Raw genomic sequence first — 23,580 nt, forward strand, 5'->3', positions numbered from 1 at the left:
GATGCTGCTTATTTTTATTCTTTGCAGAGAAAACCCGAATTTGTAATAGGTCGGTGATTTAACGTGAATGCAAATACATCACAAAAATAAATAAGACCTGCATACATCAGTTATTCTGACTATCAAATGTCATAAATTTTATTCTTTTAATTTCTTTTATAAATTTATTGTGTTTCAGAATTGTAAATACAATACTATTTTATTAGTTGTTAATATATTGATACCGTGGTCTTATATCACTGATTTTGCATTTATTAACCCCATGATTTTTTATGTCGTCTCTTGGAGGTAATCAACTCTGATATAAATCAAAAGCTATTTGCGCTTACATGAAATTCTTGATTTTCTGGAATCCTAAACTTTTATGTTCTTGTAAAAATAGGATGAACGTCTTTACATACAGCAGTTGATATTACAGCCAAAGAGTTTGAATCCTTAGCTGTAGCATCACTAAATTTTTATGAACAAAAGATAAAGGGCGAAAGATCATGTTAAAATTCAACCTTTTGACAGCGAGTCTGAGAAATTTCCCGCTTTACGAGTCTACTTTTCCTTCGACCTAGAAAAAGTGACTTCACTTCCTCATTGGTTAATCTAGGCCACAAAAACTTTCAAATACGAGTTTCCAGTTGGCCTCGAGCATTGCACCAATTTCCACAAGAATCCAACACTACAACACCTAGTGATATTGAATAAAAGAGAAAACGAAGGAGAAATTCCGAAGGCTATTTCCAGTACCTTTTGGTATTCAGACAACTCTGTTTACGTAGCTTTTATTATCAAAGATCATGCCGGAAAATACACGGTTTGTTTCATCTTTAAAAGACTTATTAATAATTTGAGTAAAAAGATAATACAGTCCAAAATGGCTATAACGAAGTTCAAGAGACAGGAAGTCTCAAAACGCTGATAAACATTGCCACATCTATCAAAAGAAGTGAATTATAAATTTTATATAAAAAATCATTAAGATTTGATAACAGTTATTGTTAAAGAGAAGATAATTTATCTTTAATGTGTTTTATCCAATGCCCAATGAAAAGTAATTATTTTTTTCAAACTATGTTTGGTTTCAAAGCAAAGATAACTTTTAGAAAGGATATATCCTATAACTCTCATAAGAATTAAATAATGCAGAAAACCATTGTGAGGACAGAGCTTGGAAAGCGTTTATGCTCAAACAAAATAAATACATAAAGACCCAATTTCATTCACATTCCTAAGAGACAAATCATGTTTATAGCCTCAAATTATAAGATTCACTACTTCTTTTTTTCATGAATAGCGAAAGTTTCAAAATTCCCACTATATAACAGCTTTACATAGAGTTGTGTCAGATAGCTCAATCAAAGAATTTAAATGCAATTATAGCATCCATTCACGTTCTTTGGTTTAATAATCAGGTACACCATATGGTCACCTAAGATATGAATATTGTCTCACTCTCTTAAAAATGGATATATACGTGTTTAATGTAGAAATGTGGCCTCAAGTTACATCTACAGCACTCTCATTACTTGGTATATGATCTGTAGGGTTTAACTTTAAGCATTTTCAGTCTCCTCTTCCCATTCGCAAACACTGCAAATAGTCTCAGACTGTTGGAACAAACTGCATGTAAAGTGAAATTTTTTACTTAATAGATCCCGTTCTCACATTTTTTTAATTACATTTTACACTGTAAAATTCGAATAGCATAAAATTGTTTAATACCTAATATATCTAGAATCTAATATATTCATACGTTGAAATTAATTTTCTAACAGATACTAAAACTTTCTGATTTGTGATGCTACTGTAGTTACACTTAATATGTGACCTGATTCTCGATTTATATTTAAAAAATGCCTGTATTGAGAAATTCTCACCGAAGATGAGAATTTGTTAAATTTAAGATGACTATCATATCGTTCAAGATATTATGAGAAAGCGAATGCTGTCTTAAAATGAAATTAACATTGGCATAATTTGATATTAGGCCAAAAACGACCTTTAGATTGATTTAGAACACAACTCAGACGTCACATTATCAGTTTCTCTAGAGAAAGTAATTTTCAAAAGTGGGAAGAGCAACAATATGTTTTCAGCTGAGCTTAGTCGTAATTGGTATTTTTTTTTTTTTTTTTCAAAACCTAAGTCAACTTAAAATGCTTCTTTGCCTTTAAATTCCACATTGACGTGTTGTTTTCCAAAGCAATCGATCATGAACTTATTAATCTTCATTCATAAACTATGGTCTAAGTTACCAAACACAACAAATCAAAATTTAAGCGTTAAATTAGATCGTAAATGTAACGAAACGAGAAACTGGTTCATTTCTTTTAGATTAAAAATCAAGAAAATCAGAACATATTTAAGTTTTTTAAGCGTGTAGCGTGATCTTATAAATATATTTTAGTACATGTTAATCAACTGCGGTTTATTTAAATTAGAGACTTTCCAAATACTAATTACTTTTATACTAGCCATTTTTGTTTTATAGCGCCTTCTCTTCATTTCTCTTCATTGAACCAGTATAATTAATATCACAGATTGTTGTTACGAATTATTTATATGTATAAATCATTTTAGTGATATTATATGCAATATTGCAACATCTCTTGTATAATATAACATGAAAATAAATCTTCAAGAGAGTGAAACTTCGCCAGAAAAATAAGGTAAAACGGGCAAATCCATTTAACATTGAGGCAAACAGCTATCTCATCAGTGCGCCAAGCTAGCAGTGATTCTAGAAAATAATCTCTGTCGCCAAATTTGGCGAAAAATTGCCAAATATCACCAAACTTGGCGACCATTTAGCGACATTTTGATCCCACCCGTGTGCAATTTTAACTGGTCTTATTACTATGTAATTGTAACATATTCGGCCCTATGTAACTGTAACTAACTGTGTATCCTTCCGGAAATTTCGAGAAATCGTTTACCGAGCGTGCTTTCTCGGAGCTTTTTATAATGTCAAAACCCCAAGGGACTTGAACGAAATTTCTAAATCTTCACTAGTAATTTGGAAGTCCAAGAAAAATTTTCGAATCACTATAAAAATTTTGAAGAAGTAGTTTACCTAACATTTATACCTGTCTATTAAATGCAGTGGCGAATTTAAGAGACTAGATCCGAAAGCTGACCGGAAAACATTTGACTGACCAAGCCGTTTGACGCATCTCCTCAACCACATACATTCTAGCAGAAGCGGTTTTCTTACAGCGAAACACAACTTCTAACCGAAGATCAAGGCACAATTTCAAATTTTTTATCTGGAAAACTGATTGACTCGGACATTTCGAAAACTGATTGATAAAACTGATGAGAAGACAAGATTTTTGAAAAAAAACTACAGCATAACGTCGGCAAATAAAATAGGGCTGGGATACGCAGGATACTGAAGAATTATTGCAAGTTACAATTGGTGAAAATTTTTCTAACGATGATCTTAAAACATTTGTCCAACAAAATTGCACGAAAATGAGGAAATTAGCGTTTCTTAAAATGAGCAACTAAACAGATTTCACAGATGAAGAACAAAACAAATTCTTTCAACAGATTTTCTAAAAAAGTGTTTTGTCACTGTAACGAAATATATGGATCAGTTTATACAAAACGATTTAAATTTTGACAGTAGTTCAAAGCAAAACCAAGTGTTACTGATGCGATATCTTGCCATTGACAACTAAATACTGAACGAAACAGGAAAAGGCAAAAGACGCTAAGATGACTTTTTGACAGAGAAACAAAAAAAAAAAAAAAAAAAAAAAAAAAAAAAAAATACGTTGAATGAGGGAGAGCTTTGCTTATCACAAATATACCTTCTTTTCTCGAACGGTTTCTTAATTTTTTTGAAAGTTTTATGTATAAAAATGAATATCAGCAATAAATAAGTAAACAATGAAAGCGAAAAGGAATATTTAACAATAAAAAAGTAGTAATTTAGAAGTGAAACAACAGAAATCAGCGTTATATTTGCAAATTTTCCTAGTTTTGATGATTTTACCGAACAACCATCTTCAGCTACCAAAATGGTTCGGTAAAACCATCAAAATTAGTCTTGTGAAAATTTGCTAATATAACGCTGATTTTTGTTGTTTGACTTCTACATTAATATTCATACGGCGTGAAATTTTAACCTAAATAAAAAAAGTATTTAACAACAAATGTTACAAAATAAAACAAAAAATAAATTTTTGTATCGTCTTCTGTTTAACTTATCCCCATTATTTACGTGTTAAGATGATTTTCCTTAACGCTGTTTCGTATAACCGCTCGACTTTATCGAAACGTATACCCGCATTAAGCGACATCTTATTATACAGTTCATAGCTTTTTCATTTACACATATTTCTTCTTATCAGCTTTCCGTTTATCGCAGTAACTTAAAAGTCTTAATGCCTTTCTCCTAAAGTAACTCTAATTTTGAAGCTGCTTATAACTTCCTCTGTCCGATAATAATAATAGCAAGTGAATATTTAGAAAGGAATTATTGGTGAATGCAGCTTGTAAGCTATGTTATGTATGTAAATTGCGAAACCTTTTATCAAAATCAATATTTCGTGAAATCTGTCATTTGTTTTGACACGCCTTTCAATTTTTAGGTTAACTAATTGCCATGAATTATAACTATTTTTCTAGTTTCATCCACCAACCAAAATCAATTGTTTCATTTTAGTTGACTTTCAACTCATTTTAAATGTAACACAAAAAGAGAATTTCCAAGCAAAGATCGAGTTGTGATTATTCAGTTTTGGATGCATCAATAAAAGGCCAAAACGATGCAGAAAGGTGCAATTACGGCAGTTGCAAAACAGTTTAAATGCAACAGAATAACGATATCAAGAATATGGAAACGTACTTCCGAAATTAATTGTCACGGTGAATCTTATGCTAATGTTGATTTTTAGAAGAAACAAAACTGTAGCTGCAAGTTCAAAGATTATGGAGAAAAATTTGGAAAACTTAGACATATTCCTTTTAGCATTAAGAGATGTATGGAGGATGACTAAAGATGATGTGCTGTCATAAGAAATAGCGCCCCACACCATCACACCAGGGTTTATGGCTGTATGCCTTTGTAAAACAAAGGCTGATTGGGACCGCTCGCTGGCCCCGTTAATATTTTTCCCGAAATACTAAGTAATACATCTATGTCACTTCAATAAGTTACGCAATAATAAATTTAAATTTAAGGAACGCCAACAAATTTAAACTTACAAATTCGCTACCTACAAATTTAATATTCAATTCGTTACCTACAGATTTAAAATGCAGTCAAAATAAAAATTAAGGATAATATTTTTAATTTATTGTTTAATTTTATCTAGTTCTTTGATAATAAATGTTGCGGTCTACACTGGTGTGCAAAAATTAAGGACGAGACGATGTTTTCAATATAACTTTGTACAAAAGCTTTCCAAATCAACACATTTAATACCGTAAGATCCTCAATACGTAAGGACATGAGAAATGTAAGCAACACTTACTAAAAGAGAAATCAGAGGGATAAAAAGAAGCTTTATTGAAAAAGTAGCATGGAGCGCAATGCGACTGAAGGCCGAAACATCTCTGTGATGGTGTCCAGCAAGGGGATATGACTGACTGCTAGGCAGGTTTCACAGCGTCTGCCCATGCTGAGAATGAGGGTGTCAATGAGTTGTTGAGGCATTGCTGCCCATTCGTCTTGCAGCGCCAATCGAAGCTCCGGAATCGTTACTGGTGGTAAGGTACGAGCTGCCAAGCGTCTGCCTAGAAAATCCCATACATGCTCGATGGGATTGAGATCCGGAGATCGTGCCGGCCTATCCATACGTTCAATATCCTCACTCTCTAAGAGCTGTTCGGCAGCTACTGTGCAATGACATGGTGCATTGTCGTCCGTGAAAAGGAACTGCGGACCCATAGCGCCTCTAAAAAGACGCACATATGGAAGAAGAATCTCGTTACAATAACGGGTCCCGTTGACTGAACCTGCGTCAAAGATGTGAAGGTGTGTACGACTACCAAGCATGATGCCTCCCCAAACGAGAACACCGCCACCTCCATACCTGTCCCTTTCAATGATGTTCGAGGGATGATTGCGGCTTCCCCGCTCTCTCCAGATGAGTATGCGATGAGAATCGCTACTCAGACTGAATCTGCTCTCATCTGTAAAAAGTACTCGTCCCCATTCATTGTCTCTCCAATTCCGGTGTTCCCGGCACCACAGAGAACGCCTTCTCCGATGGGCAGGCGTTAGAGATACACACCGTACAGGGCGTCGTGGAAACAGACCACCACCGTGCAGTCTTCTGGCCCCGGTAAAACGCGATATCGGTCGTCCAGTCGCCTGTGTCGTGTGTCTAGCGATTTCTCCCGCTGTCTGCCGCCTGTTTCTTCTGGCTTGTAAGGCAATATACCGGTCATCTGCGGGTGTGGTTCCTCGTGGACGACCACTACTAAACCCCCGGATAGCTGTTCCTGTAGTTTGAAATTGTCTCCAAAGTTGTGAAACGATGCTGTGAGCAATTTCGAACTCTGCAGCCACACTTGTCACACTGCGGCCTTCCTCCAACTTCCCAATGATTCGACCTCGGGTAAAAGCTTCCAGATGTCGTCTAACAGATTGATTATTCGCCATTTCTCGCTGAGGCAGCAACTCGGTGTGATTTTAACTGCTATACGGCGTGCAATCTCTTTGCCGGAAATGCTGATCTTACACCGACAACATGCTTTATACTACTCAGACACTCCCCCATTACGTGTACCTGCATATCTGCGCATGTGCTACCGTACATCACCTTACTTAATCTCCTGATTGGTCTTTCTGTCAGCTCTGTCTCTTCGTTCAGCTGATATGCTAATTTTTCGACTTCGTCCTTAATTTTTGCACACCAGTGTATATTTATTTTCTTTTGATACTATTATTATGGAACAAATTTAATTTATCACCCGGTATTTTTTTCTCGATATTTATTACTTCGTTTGAAGTATATTTAGTGCTCTGTTCTTTCATGCTGTTCTTAGAACAGCGTTTTTTAACCGATGATAGTTACTATATTTAGGAGGCAGAGGGAGTATAATTTTTATCTATATTAGCTATTTATTATTATATGTATTTGTTCTTATTACAATTTCATATCATTTGTTTAGTTTCCTCTTCCTTTGTATTTATTTAGAAGTAATTTCTTTGACTGATATTTGCTTTTATTTACTTATTTTGACTTTTTTTAGAGGGGGACGAGACAGGAAGTTATTTTAAAGTTATTTTTCAAGCCCCATTATTCATTTGCTAGGCATTTGGCATCGTATTAATGGGCTAAAAATCTGCTTAGAAACGATTCCACTCTTTTCGAATGAGTATTACAATAAATTGTGTTAAATTGTTATTACAATATGCAGGATAACTAGATTTTAGGCTAAATCACCATTTCTAAAAAAGTTCAACAATAGCATTTCACTTTAAACTTACGCGTTAAAATTATATCTGAAATATACTTACACAATATATTAGTATCATTATAAGGTGTTTCTCCCGCCTTTCTAGCGTGCCTTCGTGGTGTAGTGGTTCTGCACGCTGGGCCGGTACTCCAGAGGTCCGTGGCTCGATTCCCGGCGAAGGCGATTGCTTATTTTTCATCTCCCCTGCTTCCGAAAATAAATCTAATGACTTTGCTGTGGCGCCCGAACTAAAAAGGGTGGTGGATGATGATTTCTTCCCACTCAGGATTTGGCGGTTGGTTCCCCTAAAAACCCCCAGTCGCCCTTTAAAAGAGAAAGTTTATAAGGTATTTCTCCCGCCTTCCTAGCGTGCCTTTGTGGTGTAGTGGTTCTGCACGCTCAGCGTATAATTGAGAGCTCCGAGGTTCGATTCCCGGTGAAGGCTTTGCTAATTTTTCATCTAATCATGCCTGCTTTCAAAAAGATACCTAATGTCTCTACAATGGCGCCCGAACTAAAAGGGTGTTGGACGATGATTCTCCTCACCCAGGATTTGGCGACTGTGTCCTGCCCCCAAAAACCACAGTCGCCGTTTAAAAGGGGGAGTGCATAAGGTATTTCTCCCGCCTTCCTAGCGTGCCTTCGTAGTGTAATGGTTCTGCACACTGGGCTGGTATTCCAGTGGTGCGTGGTTCGATTCCCGAAGGCGATTGCTCATTTTTCATCTAACCTGCTTCCAAAAAAAAAAAAAAAAAAAAAAAAAAAAAAAAAAATACCGAATGTCTCTACAACATGTCTGGTTAATATGGTAAAGGTTTTATAACTTGCTTTCACAAGAGAAGTATATTCAAGATAAAATAATGTTTTTGAACTTAGATGAAAGATTTTACACTTACTTTCTTGCACAGCTATACTCTTATCGTTTAAGTGTAATATGTCAAAGTTAAGACAGGTTGAAATCTTATAACTCAAGTAAACATGCAATTCATTTAGTGATGACTAAATTTGTGTCATTGTTATTCATGATGTATGGTAACACATTTAGTTTCACAAATATTTACGTATAATATCTTATCTGTAATTCCTTCCCGAAAATTTCTTATGTATACCAATGTATCCCACATAACTCACATACACATTCAGTCTAGTATTCATACACATTCAGTGCTGCCATGGTCCAAATCCTGTAAGTGATCAAAACGTTTACTTCACTTTGCCTCTAACTATACGAGTAAGAAACGAGGCTAAAGCAAAACATTAAATTATTCTAAGAATCTGAAAAATGATGACACTACGACGTCTGATCACGGGCAGTCTGACCTTCTAGAAAGACCTTGACGTTAAAAGAGATGATTTTGTCTTTATATCGCACTTATAATAAATTTGAAGTTTTTTAAAAACTCTGTCTTAATGAAAATAGTCAGGTATACTCTGCACAAAATTAAATGAGACAATCTCTGTAGCTCCCGTTGTATTAGGCCGATTGACTAAATTTAACTTGCGTTTTTTAATGTCTCGAAAGCGGCGACTTAGGATACATATTAGATTTATATATAGGATTGTTCTAGTATCGGTATTTTGACACAAAATCGGAGTTTTCTGAAATGACAAACCGATTTTTTCTATATTCTGATTTTACGATTCAAATTATACCAAAGTGCCAAATTTTGTGAAAATCTCAAGACTAGTTTTAAAACAGTTAGCTCTCAAAATTTTAGCTCCTCAGAATTAATTGAATTTAGTATATTTTTATGGGCATCTTTTTTTTTTAATTAAACTTACTCGATCCCTTCTTTCACAATTCGAAATTTAGGCTCAATTAAAAAAAATTCGCAGATTAGTTTTATTTGTTTTTATAAATTGTATTTTTTAGTAATTTTTATAAATATTTTTAAAATATTTTTAGTTAGTTAATAAATATATATATTTATTAATTTTAAGAGAGGAATCTGTTAACAAGACTTCAAAGTAATTCAATTTTCAATTAAAGTTTCATAAAAAAATGGGAATTTCCTGCTTACATTTGCTGAACTAATGAAAATTTCAAGAAAGTTTCACGAATTGTATAAAAATTGCATCTGCATAATTTTAGAAACGGTGATATAACATAATACCTCAGAAGTTTCGCCCATAATTATGAAATGCTATAATTTTATTGTACTTATTTCGTCCATCCTGCAGAATAGTATATTTAAATTAAAAGATATTTTTAGCAAATACGACAAGTTTAATTTTGAAATTTTTAAGAAAACTTCAGCAAGCTTATTGATATGAACAGCATTATGAAGAAAAAATAAGAAATAAGAGGTGTAGAAGCTTTAAAATTTAGTGTGAAAGTGAAATTGGGGATCCAATTCATCTAATTGTGTAATTCTTCCTACTAAAAATAAGCTTCATACCTGCTCTTTAAAGATTAAACTTATCTAAAGTAAGACACTTTCAATCCTCTTCCTTCCCCCTTCAAAAAAGTACTTAAGCAGAAAACACATTACATTATCAGAAGACACCTGCGAAATGTGGAAATCATATCAAACTACGACCAGCATTCCGATCGGTTAATACAGATAATACAAAATTATTTTTGACATTTAAATTATTTTTATTTGAACATTGACCACAGATTTTATAGTTCAAAACAGCTTTTTTATAATATCAACTATCTCATTCAGCATAAGCCTTTTAACCTGTAATTCAATGTTGGTGGTAAGTTATCATTAGTTTTATTACATTACAAGAATATTTTTGAAAATGAAGCTTACCACAGTATTACCGCATTGGGATGAATACAACAGAACTTTTCAATTTTGAGCCAATGACTCGGTATTGCATATAAAAGTTCGATATATAAAATGTTTTCTGTAAGAAATGTAATTGAACTGTCAAAAAGGGGAAAACTAAATAGTAAATATGATTAATTTTTATGTGAATATTAATCGCATTTATAGAAATATCACATAAAATAATAGAATGATTGATAAATTTATTAATATACTAAGGGCGCTCAAATACGACCTGGACGAATAGAACGCTCGAAAAACTGAAATGGTTGCATACTTGCGAAATCACATTATCATTTGAAATAATTCCCTACTCACAATCAGTACAGCACTGGAAAGTATATTATAGTATAAGGATTCAGCGTGTAATAATTTTAGATAATCAAACCCATTTTAGCTACTTGGCCCATTTTAGCTAATTTTTGTAGAATTTAAATTAAAAAATACGATTAAAAGATTTAAGATGCTAAATAGTCGAAATTTTATCTAAGTTGTCCTTTATTAGCATATGACTTATTTTTTCTTCTTTTAATTGAAATTCGAAACATTTTTTAATTTGATTAATGTATACGTACTAAAATATCACGCGCCGTTTATGCGCTATGTATCACCCTTCCTCCCCCCCCAAAAAAAAGCGAATTTTATTAATAGAGAAGTACATTAAGAGAAGGCGTAATTTACGGAAAATCAAACAAACTAAATGTGTAAGAACACAGATGAGGTGAAAAAAAGATTAAAGTAAACATTTTGATCGGTAGAATATCGTTTATAAAGTTTTTAAAGTTCATGTGTACAGAAGGAGAAAAACTTGTATCAATTTTGTCATTAGCAATTCTTTCAAGTAATCTATCCCTGAGTAAGCGAAACTGACGGAGATTTTTAAAGTCTGAAAAATAAATAATATCATTTGCTCGCATATACTTCGCTTTCGCAAAGCTATAAATTTCAATAATCGGTTAATTTTAATTCGCAGATCTTAACTTAATCTCGAAATCAGTTTCAATTCATAAATTACAACTTATATTGTAATTTTAAGTACAGTAGATTATCGGCCTTGGAAAATCGATTATTTATGGATTCAGATATGAAATTTTAATTTCTAGAACCGTAAAGGCAGTCAAAAAGCTTATTGCCTTACTTTAATAGATATGCAACAGTAGCAGATGGTGAGAGCCAACGGAAGTAAAAGCGAAAGTATAGGCAAAATAATAGATTAGCTGGTTGATTAATATAAAATCCTACAATTATAAAGGAAAGCGTAAATATGTGTATATGGGAATGCTATAACGTGTAGTTATGCACTATTCTGATTATTACTTGTGCGATGTTTACCTGTGTGTGTGCTTACTTGCTTTCCATGTGCGAAGTACTGTAATCACGAAGGATTTCAGTTTTCAGATATCAAAGGAAATATATCCATTTCCCTAATCCGCTTTGACTAATTCCGTCTTGATATCTATAAGTACGTATATTGTATAACTTCCAAACGGTTCTCCGTAAAGTGTTGAATTGGTTTATTTAATTATGGCAAAGCACTGTATAGCTATCTGCTTGGCTCGTATACACGCTACACACGTTCGTCTCTGATTCGAGTCCCGAGACGAACTACCAGTTTTCAGCGGCTTTATCGCTCGGCGCTAGTGGATACTGAAATTTTGTATTTGGAACTCTTATAATATCTGGTTGTAAGCCTCCAGTTTAGGTTACAGTCGGCAGTATCAAAAGGTCACATTACTCGAAGGGTTTTGAAACCCAGTAAAAGCATGTTACAAATGTAAATTAAAAATTTGGTAACTTTCCAAAGTTTTGTTTTTGTTTTCAATTTGTTAACGATTACATCATAACAATTTTTAAAAACAGCATTAGGTAGATGAAAGACTTATTAAAAGAGTGATAAAGGGACTTTATCCTAATATTTCATGTAAGATTGTTGAATTAGGAATTGTTTACGTATTTGATATTAATAAAAACTAATATTTTAGCAGATGTGTAGTTACGAGGGCTATCCAGAAAGTAGATTACGTTTTGGAATAAAAAAATAAACAAAGTAAAGGAAACAAATTTTATTATATACAGATGAAAGCCACACTCAAATACTACTTTTCTACATAGTCACCATACAAATTAAGGCATTTATCGTAGCGATGTACGAGCTTGGAAATTCCTTCGTCGAAAAATTCGGCCGCCTGCGCCTTCAACCACTTCGTTACCTCTTCTTGCCTTCCATCTTGCACAAAACTTGTGGTAACCAAGCTTTTCGCTGATGATTTCGTGCAACAAACTTCGCGAAATTTGTGGAAAACTCAAAGAAAGTTCCGTTATTGTGAAATTTCGATTTTCACGGACTTTAGCATCGACTTTTTCGAGAAGTTCGGCGGTCACTATGCTGGGTCTCCCACTTCGATCTTCGTCGTGAACATTGGTTCGGCCATTTTGAAATCTTATGACCCACTGACGCACTCCACCTTCAGTGATAATGTTGTCCCCATACACTTCACGAAGCTGCCGATAGATTTCTATCGGTTTACAGTTTTTTGCAGTCAGAAACCTTATTACTGAGCGCACCTCGCAGCTCGCGGGATTTTCAATTAACGCAGACATTTCAAACCGTCACAGTATCTGAACGGAGCACAGCACGAACCTCTCACTAGCACGGCTAGATGCAGACTGAGCTGCGCAACGCTCTGACCCCAAGATGGCCGCGCTAGCCCCGCCCCTAGCGGACACAGACGGAAACGTAATCTACTTCCTGGATGGCCCTCGTATATTAAAGAACAGGAGAGTAGTATCTCACTTTCAGATGAAATAAGTTTAAATGAAATGCAGCAAAAAGTATGTATAATTTAATTAATAAGCGTACAAAGAAGTCACAGGATGTTGACATCAGATTTTTTATTCGTTACATTATTTTTTTTTAAATACAATACATGGCGACAGCGTTTGGTGACCACATCTTGGTACTTGTGTTCCCATACATTTTTTATATTATCCTTTCCTTAAAAATAATACATAGAGATAACATTTGGTAGCATCATTTGAAAAGTAATACAGACAAAGAAGTGAGGTTTGAGACTATTAGTATCTCTTGTTCTAAAAAATCTTCTGTGTCGGAATTGATGGAAATAAAATACATTTTATAAGATTTAAAATAATTGCTAAATATGTTTCGCACTATTCAATTTAGATCTTCAAAACTGCTGCTGGTTCAAAATTTTTAGATGTCATAAAATGTGGCTATCTGGAGACCGAATGTATGATTGATTAAAAATTTAACTTTTATAATACTGTCTAACTCATCTTAGGATAAAAAATATGCAAAAAAGATGATACGCCAAGATTTCAAGTTAAACAGCTTCAGAAAACAAACGCTATCAACAAGAAAGAAAGGGAAAATACAAATAAAAGGCGAAAGCAAATGTTAAAAATAAAGCAAAAAAATCTTCGACAATTGAATTCCTTTTACTCTAGCAACCTATTCAATTTCCGTTATCTGTTTACATAAATTCTCCTTGAATTAACTTGTTAGAATCGCTTCGTAGTGGAATATCCGGTTCATAAATGTTGTTGAGACGCAAAGAAAACATCGAAATGATTGGCATGGCTATCTATTCGAATTTTCTTACTCAGCATCATTACCGAGGTACTGAATTCCCAAATGTCAAGATTATTGGTGCAAAGTCAGTGACGAAATTCTTTAAATGATTCTGCCAAACTTGCAGTGTGATCCTTAAGATTCTAATTAAGGGGCCAAAGCACTTTTAAATAGATTTTAAAAAGTCGCCATATTAAAGCTTTTATATTAAATTTCAGTTCTTAGAAACGTTGTGAAAACGTTCGCTCTAGAGCCAAAATTATGGTTAAAAAAAAAGTTCGAAGCTTTTGCTGTTTAGAGAGTCATGGTGTATGTTGACGTTTATAATTCAGCAAATTCCTCATACTGAAATCTCCTGAACGAGGCATATAACGCTTTTGTGTACAATTTTATGCAAATGTATGGGTACGCATGACAACAGAACAATTAATGTATTAGCTTATGTATACATATTTATTAATTTGGAGAAAATATGTTTATGAAATTATATAGTAATTTAATTTTTCAAATAAAACTTCCAAAAATAACATTTTCCTGCTTGACTGCAAGGTTTTTCTCAACTAGATGGATAGAATTTCAGAGTTTGATAATTGTGTAAACAACTTGTAACACAGGAACGTGTAGAAAAATAATTAATTTTGAAATTCTATTGTGAAAATGTAATTCTATTATTTTTTAAATAAGTTATTTTTATTATACACTATTTTTCTAATTTGACAAAACCAAATCAGCTAAAAATTGCGACTGAAAAATTCATCCATAAGGTTGCACGTAGTAAGCATTAAAACTTTATGTTAACAATGAAGGTATAATATATTTCTTTTATTTTAAATATCCTTCATTTCAGGAGCATAAAGCAACAAATTCGAAAACTTTAATACACACAAATGTATATTAAAAAGGAGTCCAATCTATTAAAGGTCGAAAGGAGACTTAAATTATTTATTTATTTATTTACTGAAAGAGGAGTATTTATTTATATATAAACTAAATTATAGAAATTCTGGATTCTACCAACTGTGCTGAAAAATAATCTTAGCGTAATCTTACAAATAGTAGATTATTGGTGATCTTTCTTTTAGCTCAGAGTTTCTCAAACCACGATACATGTACCATCAACAGTATATTGCGTTATTTTGATGGTACAATTTTCACACAAAGGTTTAAATAAATGTTCAAAAGGAATGTAAAATGGTGTTCCTTTTTGTATATGCAGTAAATCCTGCCGAACTAAACACTAGCAGGCGGTGAAAGCAGTGATAATGAAGATAAAGAGCCTTTAACATACAAGAAGTTAAACTAATTGTTGCAAAAGGAGCAGGACACTGTCCGGTTTTGTATTGGAGATTGACCCAAATGAAGAAAGGAGAGGATCCTGTATGACGGGTATTTAAAAAACTTTGCACTTCTTAATACGAAACGTTTAAGGAGTTGCGTCAGACATTGTCCCAAACAAGAATCACCAGCTATTAAATTGCGTCATGTACCTATTTATTAAGCAGTAACAGAAACCCTTACAGTTAACATTTTCATTTCCCCCTTTAAATTACAATAAATATTTAGGTTTGTATACGTAAAACATACTTTCTTAATCTGAACTATACTAAACATATTTTTTCCATAGAAAGTTAACGCTGCGGAATGCAATTTTGCCATACGCGCACGTGCATGGAAAAGGAAAACAAAAGAAAACGTTCTTTTGAAAGTGGATGGCAAACACATATTTCAACCGAAAAAGGAAGATATGTATTATATTTCAATATCATATAGTAATTCTGTTAAGCAAATGGTGGTAAAAAAATTCTATATCTTTATACACAGATCTACATTCTTATCCACAATGAAGCGAACATTTTTAAACAAGTTCGTAAAATAATAAGTCTATTTTATTAAACATTAAAAAACTGGAGTTTCATGAGTCTTTGGAGCATTAAAAATCTTTAATTAGATTTAATGTTAGCCCAGTTCTCAAGAGTCTTCACATTTCGCTTTTATTTAAAGTAGAGAATTCTAAAAATATTCTAGCTGCCCTTATTCTTCAGAAATAGACATGCCATATTTCATAACAACAATAATTGTAATCAAGTAAAAAAATACTTATATTCTTGTTGTAATTAAATATTACTACTAAGAGACATTAATGTTTTATCTAAACATAAAATTTAAATGGCGGAGCGTCATTCTGCCATTATTTTCCACATATATCATAGTTACATAACCACGAATCATATTTTCGGATTTAATGTCAATTCTGTCTGAAACGGCTGAAGGTGAAGACTTTTATTAGCTGTCCATCAACAAAAACTGAAATGGGACCATTTTGAAAATGTCTCAACTGAGAATGCCTGAAATGGGTCGTAATCGATTTTTGATGCATTCACCCTGAACATCGGCAAGAGGAAAGAAAAAATCCTGTAATTGGCTTGAAGCACACGAAAGTTGAGCGCCCAGTGACAGAGTGCATCGTCACCCTGGGCAATTCAATGTGATGCTATATGTGAAAGACCAGGGCTTTTTAAACTGTGGATCGCGACTCTCATGGGGGTCGCGGGACCTGCAGCAGGGGATCGTCAAAAATTTTAGCAGTTTTGATATTTCTTTAACTTGTAATAATTTTACAATTACCAAGAATTTTTACACACTATCGAAAAATAGATAAAGATACTACAATACAGACAAAGTAAAAACGAAAACGTTTCGGCGCATTCTTTTTATAATATAAACGTTCCTTTTTCTTGCTTTGTAGGTGATGCTTTCATTTCGTCTATTACTTATTTAAAATTTCCGCACTGTTCTATGTCTTAAAATTAGAAATTAAAGTTAATGACCTAAAACTGTAATAGTATATTACAGTACAAGTGGAAAAATTGACAGTTTTACTCACGCATGTGACGAATTTGCGCAATGCTTATGGGGTCCCATAAAATTTTCGTAAATATTATGCTGTTCTAGGAATTGCGAAAAATTCTCATTGATAAAAAGGGGTCGCGAGTGAAAAACGTTTACGAAGCCCTGTCCAAGACAATAGCATTATCCTATACGTTACCACAATGTTTGCAATGTCGTTTAGCGTCATCTGACGTTCCATTGATGTCCTCATTCCGAATACCTGTATAGTAGGAATTAAAGAATCAGAAGTACGTAAGACTGGAATGGGATACCGCGACTAAATCTGACGAGCAAATATGGAAGCGATAACGTATTGCAGTTGGCAAGAAATTCACGAAATATAAATGCTCGATGACAGAGTACATTGTCGTCATGGCCATAATGCGTATACTGCATGTCGTAATAATTGTACTGCATGTTCAACACAATAGGATTACCCCATGTATTACAATAACTGTCTTCTATTACACTAACTGTATATAATGTCTTCTGTACCTCTGAGCATCTTCTGACGCTCCACTTACAAAAATTCCAGAATTCGTTCCACACTTTTTTGGGGATGGAAAGAAAATGGATTAATGCTTATGGAAGATCTTTCAGATCGCGCGTTGTTTTCAATGTTCGTTCAATGGAACGTTCTCCCGCTTCTAAAGCACCTGTGCAACCTGAAGCATTGCGTAAGTTTTCATCGCCTTATATTGTTCATTAGAATTTGGTAAATTTTTTCTGGTACTATCATGTGACCCAAGATAAATCGAACCCAAAGAAAGTCACCCGTATCACGTTCGGTTTATCTTGTGCCACCGATATTAGCTCTGTTATAACTGTTTAGTTTAGAATTGTATCAGGTATTCATTTGGAATGTAAATACAGAAATCAGATTATAAAGAATAATAATAACTTTAAAATTTTCATTTTTTTATTGTTTTTCAGTTTTTAGAATTTTAACAACAAAATTTTTTTTGAGGTATTAAATTATAATTTGCAAGGTTTTCAGACCGCAATTTGGCCCCAACTCCCGTTTATTTCTCGTTTTTGACTTTTGTCGATACGACATAAGTGGTGTTAAAAATAGCATACTTGAAACTGCCTTTTAATTATGTATTAATTATTTATGTATTGCAAATATAGTCAAAACAGTTTTTATTTCAGTAATATATATTAAAATAACAAAAAAGCTTTTTTTACCTTTTTGCAGCATCATTTTTAAAATGAAAAGTTAATAATTCTTTGAGGCGCATTTTAATGACTAAGTTACATCTAAGCTCTTACGAAATTTAGAACTTGGTTCTCTCTTTAAATCTGGGACACACTTCTTCCATTTCCTGACTTTATGGAAAAAAAAAAAAAAGAATACCTTCGAGATACCATGTGCTACATTTTATTTTCCACTTCTTTTTTCTTACTGCAGTATGCCTTACATTCTTAACTGAATAATTTCTTAACCGAATACTTGGATTAATAATTTTCTTTTCTATTGTAAATGATATTTTCAAAAATGCTTGATATTCTTTTCTCATGACTTACCATAAGCTGTATTTAATGACAATCAAAAGATGTAAATAGCTTTAGGCGTAACCAGGCCGTGCAAATACAACAGTCTTACTCCCTGTCGTCTAAAACCTGACAAGTGACTAGATCCGGTTTGGCTTGCAAGATATTATCACCTCCCTTTCATATTTAACACTTTTCACCTTTCTCCCTCTTGCAGTTTTTTCCTGTGTCAAGATTAGTACTCATTTCAAATTTAACGCTGTCTGTTAAAAAGAGGAGAAAATTCCAGAGGAGTTTATCCTTTTCTCCTCCTCAACGTAGTCAGAACTATGCCTGTAAATACAAGATAATCAAAAATTTTGGAAATAATTTTGTAATTGCCGTTAGTAACTACCCCTTTTAAAATAATATGATGACCTTTATAATTTTTTCAACAACTGTAGGGAATATTTGGTGCTAAAAATAAATTAATAAAATTTTAAACTCTTTGAAGATTCTTTCTTATTAGTAAAAGGATTTACAATTGTTAAAATGACCCCTTTCCAAATTATGTGTTAACTTAACCGCTTTAATTTTTTCAGCTACTACAAGAACAACTTAATGCTAATACAATGCAAATTTTTAAATTCTTTAAAAAATACTTCCCAATCTCATATTAGCCAAATAAATAAATAAAATAAAATGCGAAAGCTTTCAGATTTTATATTATGCCCAATCGGGCGTTTCTTTCATTTACAGACCCACACACGTTTCGAGAGCATTTGGTTAACGCCCATCTGGACTGAAAATATTTGAAAACAGCACATCTTTAGAATTTCCGATAGATAGCCTCCCTGATAAAAATGTTTTATTCCCTACAGTGTCGTCACTACTGGCTTTAAAACATTGATTAATCAAAAATTCGTTTAAATTTTACAAAATATGAAACAGACAATAAAACAAATTCCAAATCTGCTCATATTCGGGTGTAGGCCTACGTTATTCAAAATTTGATGTCTCTAGGTACCTTTTTTTTTCACAATGCGGGAAAATACATACATTCATGCAGATTCTTCATTATTTAATTTCTTTAGATATAATGTAGTGTTGAAATATTTAGTGGCAACAATTTGAAAAGTGATTCAGACTTTTATAATGAACCAGCTCAAAATGCTAAAACGAAATTAATAGCCCTTCTAGGCAAACTGCCTATATGGACTAAAAAAACGATTATTATATTTTAAAATGCATATGGTATTTATTTTTCTGATATATACCACAACTTTAATCGGTACTTAGAGTACAAACTAAAGAGATCCGTACATTTTATTGCACTTCCTGTATCATTTTGTCAATACAGTTTTTTTCCTCCTACATGATTTGATGCATCTGAGTAACTATTATCATACACAAAGTGTATCCAAAACAGCTGAAGGTTTTTAAAAGAATCAGAAGGCTAATGGAAAAGAAATTAGTATAAGCTTTCTCGTACGTATTTATTACAGAATCAATAGATTTTGCTGTGGTACTGTTATGTTTTGAATTCGCACAGTTCAAGTTGACGGGTATTTTCTCTCTCCTTACTGCGAGCATTCGGGGTGTAATTGGAAGTATAGCCGTCTACTAATCAAGAGGTCTGGATTTAGCATTCCGAAGAGAGCATTGCACATTTGTCATGTTTTCTGCTTCGACAAGCCTAATTACTTTACAAATTGATGATCCTTTTGTTAAACATATTATTCCAGTCAAGAAGTTAAAAACATCATTGCATGCGAAAGCATTGTCTAAGGATTTCGCTGTATACACTTTAATCTTTCAACTCATCAATGGTTATGAGGGCGTATTATCATATGCCTTCACATACTTTTTGAGATAGCTTTATATGAAGTAGTTAAGCTAAATCAAGCGGCCTGGATAGCCAGCTGAAATCACTGCAATGCGATATGAGTAGGATTGGCGTAAGATGGTAAGGTATTTATATTAACTTACCATTTCATATTAGGAACCTTTACGGTCACTTCTGTCTTTCCGTTTTCCTACTAAATGCGAATTTCAGGTTGCAGGTATTTAAGCAAAAATTTGAGCGTGCTCTGCCTGCTGAACACTACGTTACTAGTTGATATTCTGCAATAGCATTCCTGTCTACAGTGTTGCTTTATTCTTGCAGATTGTGCTGTATCGCCGGTGTAGATTAGATTCAACTTGTGCGTTTAATTATCTGCGTGTAGCTTTGGCTAATTAAAACTTTTTGATTTCAAGTTATATGACTGGTTTTGTAAGCACCAGGAGTGCCCTCTGTTCAACTTATTTGAGTTCGTAATAAAAGGGAGTTTTACATCCTTAGTACGTTACAGTTTGCTTTCCTAGACATAGCGATCAAGTCTTAATTCTACAAAGGAGTCTTGATTTAGTGTATGTTACGAAAACAAATGAGTGTCTAAACCGTCGAACGAAATGAAATAAGGACAACGTCTCGAGGAAATTCTACATTTAGTCTACCCATCTCAACATTCCAAGCCCTACCGACACCAGGTAGTCCTATGGAGGGATTTGGATTCATTGTGGCACTATGCGAGCAGCTATGAAACCCACGTTTACTTTCGAAGGGAAAACTTCGGGAACTAAAACATTTAAATTCGCATTTTGTATTATATTGAGAACCAGAAGTTCAGAAAGTCACAACAGCAATTGCTGCTTTCAGAGGACAGCTTTTAATTCGGTACAATTGTATTGGCAAATTTGTGTTGGGTGATCTTGGGAGTAATACTTATAAATTTGAAATATTTAAAAAGCACTCATCAAAGAGTTCTTCTTTGTAAAAGATAGGGCCAAGTTTGAAGGAGAGCTTTTCAGTCTACATCAGATTAAAGTTGAAAAACTAACTGACTTTATATTGCGAAAATTACAGATTATAAATGTGTTGTATGGCAAAAGGTCTCACGGAGAAATAATACAGGTTGTTTTACCAGGTTACTGCCTCAAAATAAAATTTCTTTGAAACCAACAACATTTGAGAATCTGTTTGAATTCGCCATGAAATCTGAAAGTAGATGGACTGCTGAAAATAAACATATGGCAGGATATGATCAGAAGCCAAATGGGCAAATTTTTAAGCCTCCACCATAGTGAAGGTCCCAGTCTAACCAAAATAAGCTTTTGGAAATAGGCAAAAAGATTTAACCTCGAGCGGCGACCGCCAAAATGAAAGACAAAAAAGAAAACAAGCGGAAGGAACTAAAGAAAATTTAAACTAAGCCAGGAGTAGTGAAGATAAAAGGGTATACCTACTTCCGAAACAAGAAAATCAATCTAAAATTCAATTATATACAGTAGCTGTTAAAAATTTTGGCGTTGCCAGTAGTACATATATTGCTGAATAATGTCTCTGCAGATGCACTGTTAGACACTGGAACTCAGTGCAGTTTTCCATAGGAAATTTTTTTCCGCAAGTAAGTTTTAGGAGCTATAGATCGTTTGGCGTTGCAGGAGCAAAAGTTATTGCACCTCAAGGTAAGTAGAGTACATGCAATACATGTGCAAACTAAGGACTAAGAACAAAATGTAATGTTTTTCGTCGTAAAAAATCTTGAAGCACAAGTGATTTTAGGGAATGATTTCTTAAAATCGATGGGGGCAAAAATAAATTTCCAGGAGGCCACATCGCCGCTGGATGTGTGATGAAAAAATGTGGAGGAAGAAGAAGTACAACCCTGGAGATCGAAATCAGGCATCTATCAACAGAAGACACAGTGAAACTGGCAAGTCATTTTCTGCATTATTTAATGACAGGCCAGATCGCACTCAAATTGTGAGCAACAGTATTGGCATCGTAAAAACCTCCCTGTAAGAGTAAAGCTGTATCGTTATGATAAAATTAAAGAGCAAATAACAGTAATGCATATTGTTACGAAATGTACAGGGGCGGTAAGATGGCTTCCCCGCAAAGCAGTTTTAGGGTTGCCATAAAATGGCAAGGGAAGGCATTATTTCCCCATTTGGCGAAAAATAGCCCATTTGGCGAAATTTGGCGACAAATTTGGCGATATACCATGGACGGATGGAGAACTTTCTGGAACGAATCCTTACCGGTTTAGCCCAGAATGTTGTCGAACTATATAAACTATATAAAGTTATATAAACCCTGCTGGTTCGCAGTCAGTTAGTGTGTGTGTGCCTCGTCTAGCGAGCTGATAGTCATTGAGCGAGTGTCTCAAAGTCTAGCGCCGAGTTGGTCGTCGAGTGCATCGAAAGAGTATTTTAGTGGATCGTCTAGTTTTGTCTTAGTCTGTGCTGAGTCGAGAGCTATACTCTTGTGTATCGTCGAGTGCATCGCGTGGAGAGACTCGAGAGTAGAGTTCCGAGAACGACCAAGCAGAGTTGGGAGCTGTACTCGGGTGCTTTGTAGTTAAGCTGTCTCCACCGTTTTTGTCTGACAGTGTGAAGGCTGTGTCGCTGAACGTGTCAGCGTGTTTATAACAGTTCGACGACTGGAGCTATCTGATTAATATTGGTAAAAAAAGTGTGTTTCGATACTTCATCAAGTGTCGTCGTTATTCACGAACCCCGTACGAACGTGAAGGAAGAGAAAAACGCAACAACTGGTGTCAGGAGCGGGGTTTGCGAGTGAATGCCAGTGACCTGCCTGCAGAGGAAAGCCATGGCGGAGAAAACGAAGACTTTGATGGACTTCCTAGCCGAGATAAAAACGGATATGAACAGGTGAACGTGGAGCCTTTAGAAGAAACTGGAGCCATAAAAGACGATATGGAAATGGTATCTGAAGAATCAAATGATGAAGAAATGAAGGAAGTAGCTAATGAACTTTGAGAAAGATCACTTTGAGAAAGATCAAGAAATGAAAGATAAAACAACTAACGGGATTAAAGAAAAAGAACAAAAACACGAAGAATTAAAAGACGGGAAGGAAGATTTTGATTCTCATGTGCCTGAAATAGAGATAGAAGAAAGTGAAAATGCGACTGTCAAGTTCGTAGAAACTGATAGTGAAGTTATGAAAACGCAGTCAGCAGGTGTTGAACCATCTGAAAGTGCATGTGATGCAGAGATGGGAGAATCTGATGTACAGCTTAACCAGTGTGCTCCAGTAGTGCAAGAAAATTCACTCACCTCGCAAATTATGTGTGCGTCTCAAAGTGCAGGTTTTACAGACAAAGACTTGATTCTAAACTCGGATATTTTTGCTTTTAAAGGAACGGATTCTATTCGCGAAACTGGTGCAAACATCAGAACTGGTTCCCAGGAAACGGAGGAAAATAAGCATGTATCAATTACTAAAAATACCGAGGTGAAATGTATGCCTGCTGAGAATGAATTACAGAGTGGTGAACAAACAGTTTCAGATCTTCCTGTAGATTAAAAGTCTGAAAGGACTTTATCTTCAGACTGTGATATGCAAAACAGAAATGCATCTGAGAACTGCAG

At 34.2% G+C, this 23,580-nt stretch overlaps 1 long non-coding RNA gene across 1 annotated transcript in view; it reads left to right on the forward strand.

Moving 5' to 3' along the window:
• Nucleotides 1–10,004: 10,004 nt before the first annotated feature.
• Nucleotides 10,005–23,580, forward strand: part of LOC146997588 (uncharacterized) — a 38,972-nt gene continuing 25,396 nt past the window's right edge. Inside the window, exons 1-2 of the long non-coding RNA XR_015040498.1 lie at nt 10,005–10,110; nt 17,201–17,342. This is a non-coding gene — a long non-coding RNA (uncharacterized LOC146997588). The remainder of the gene's footprint in view (nt 10,111–17,200; nt 17,343–23,580) is intronic.

The sequence above is a fragment of the Stegodyphus dumicola genome, chromosome 4 (assembly GCF_044657685.1).
Source record: "Stegodyphus dumicola isolate Sdum_Otavi_A_Nest chromosome 4, ASM4465768v1".
Classification (NCBI taxonomy): Eukaryota; Metazoa; Arthropoda; class Arachnida; order Araneae; family Eresidae; genus Stegodyphus; species Stegodyphus dumicola.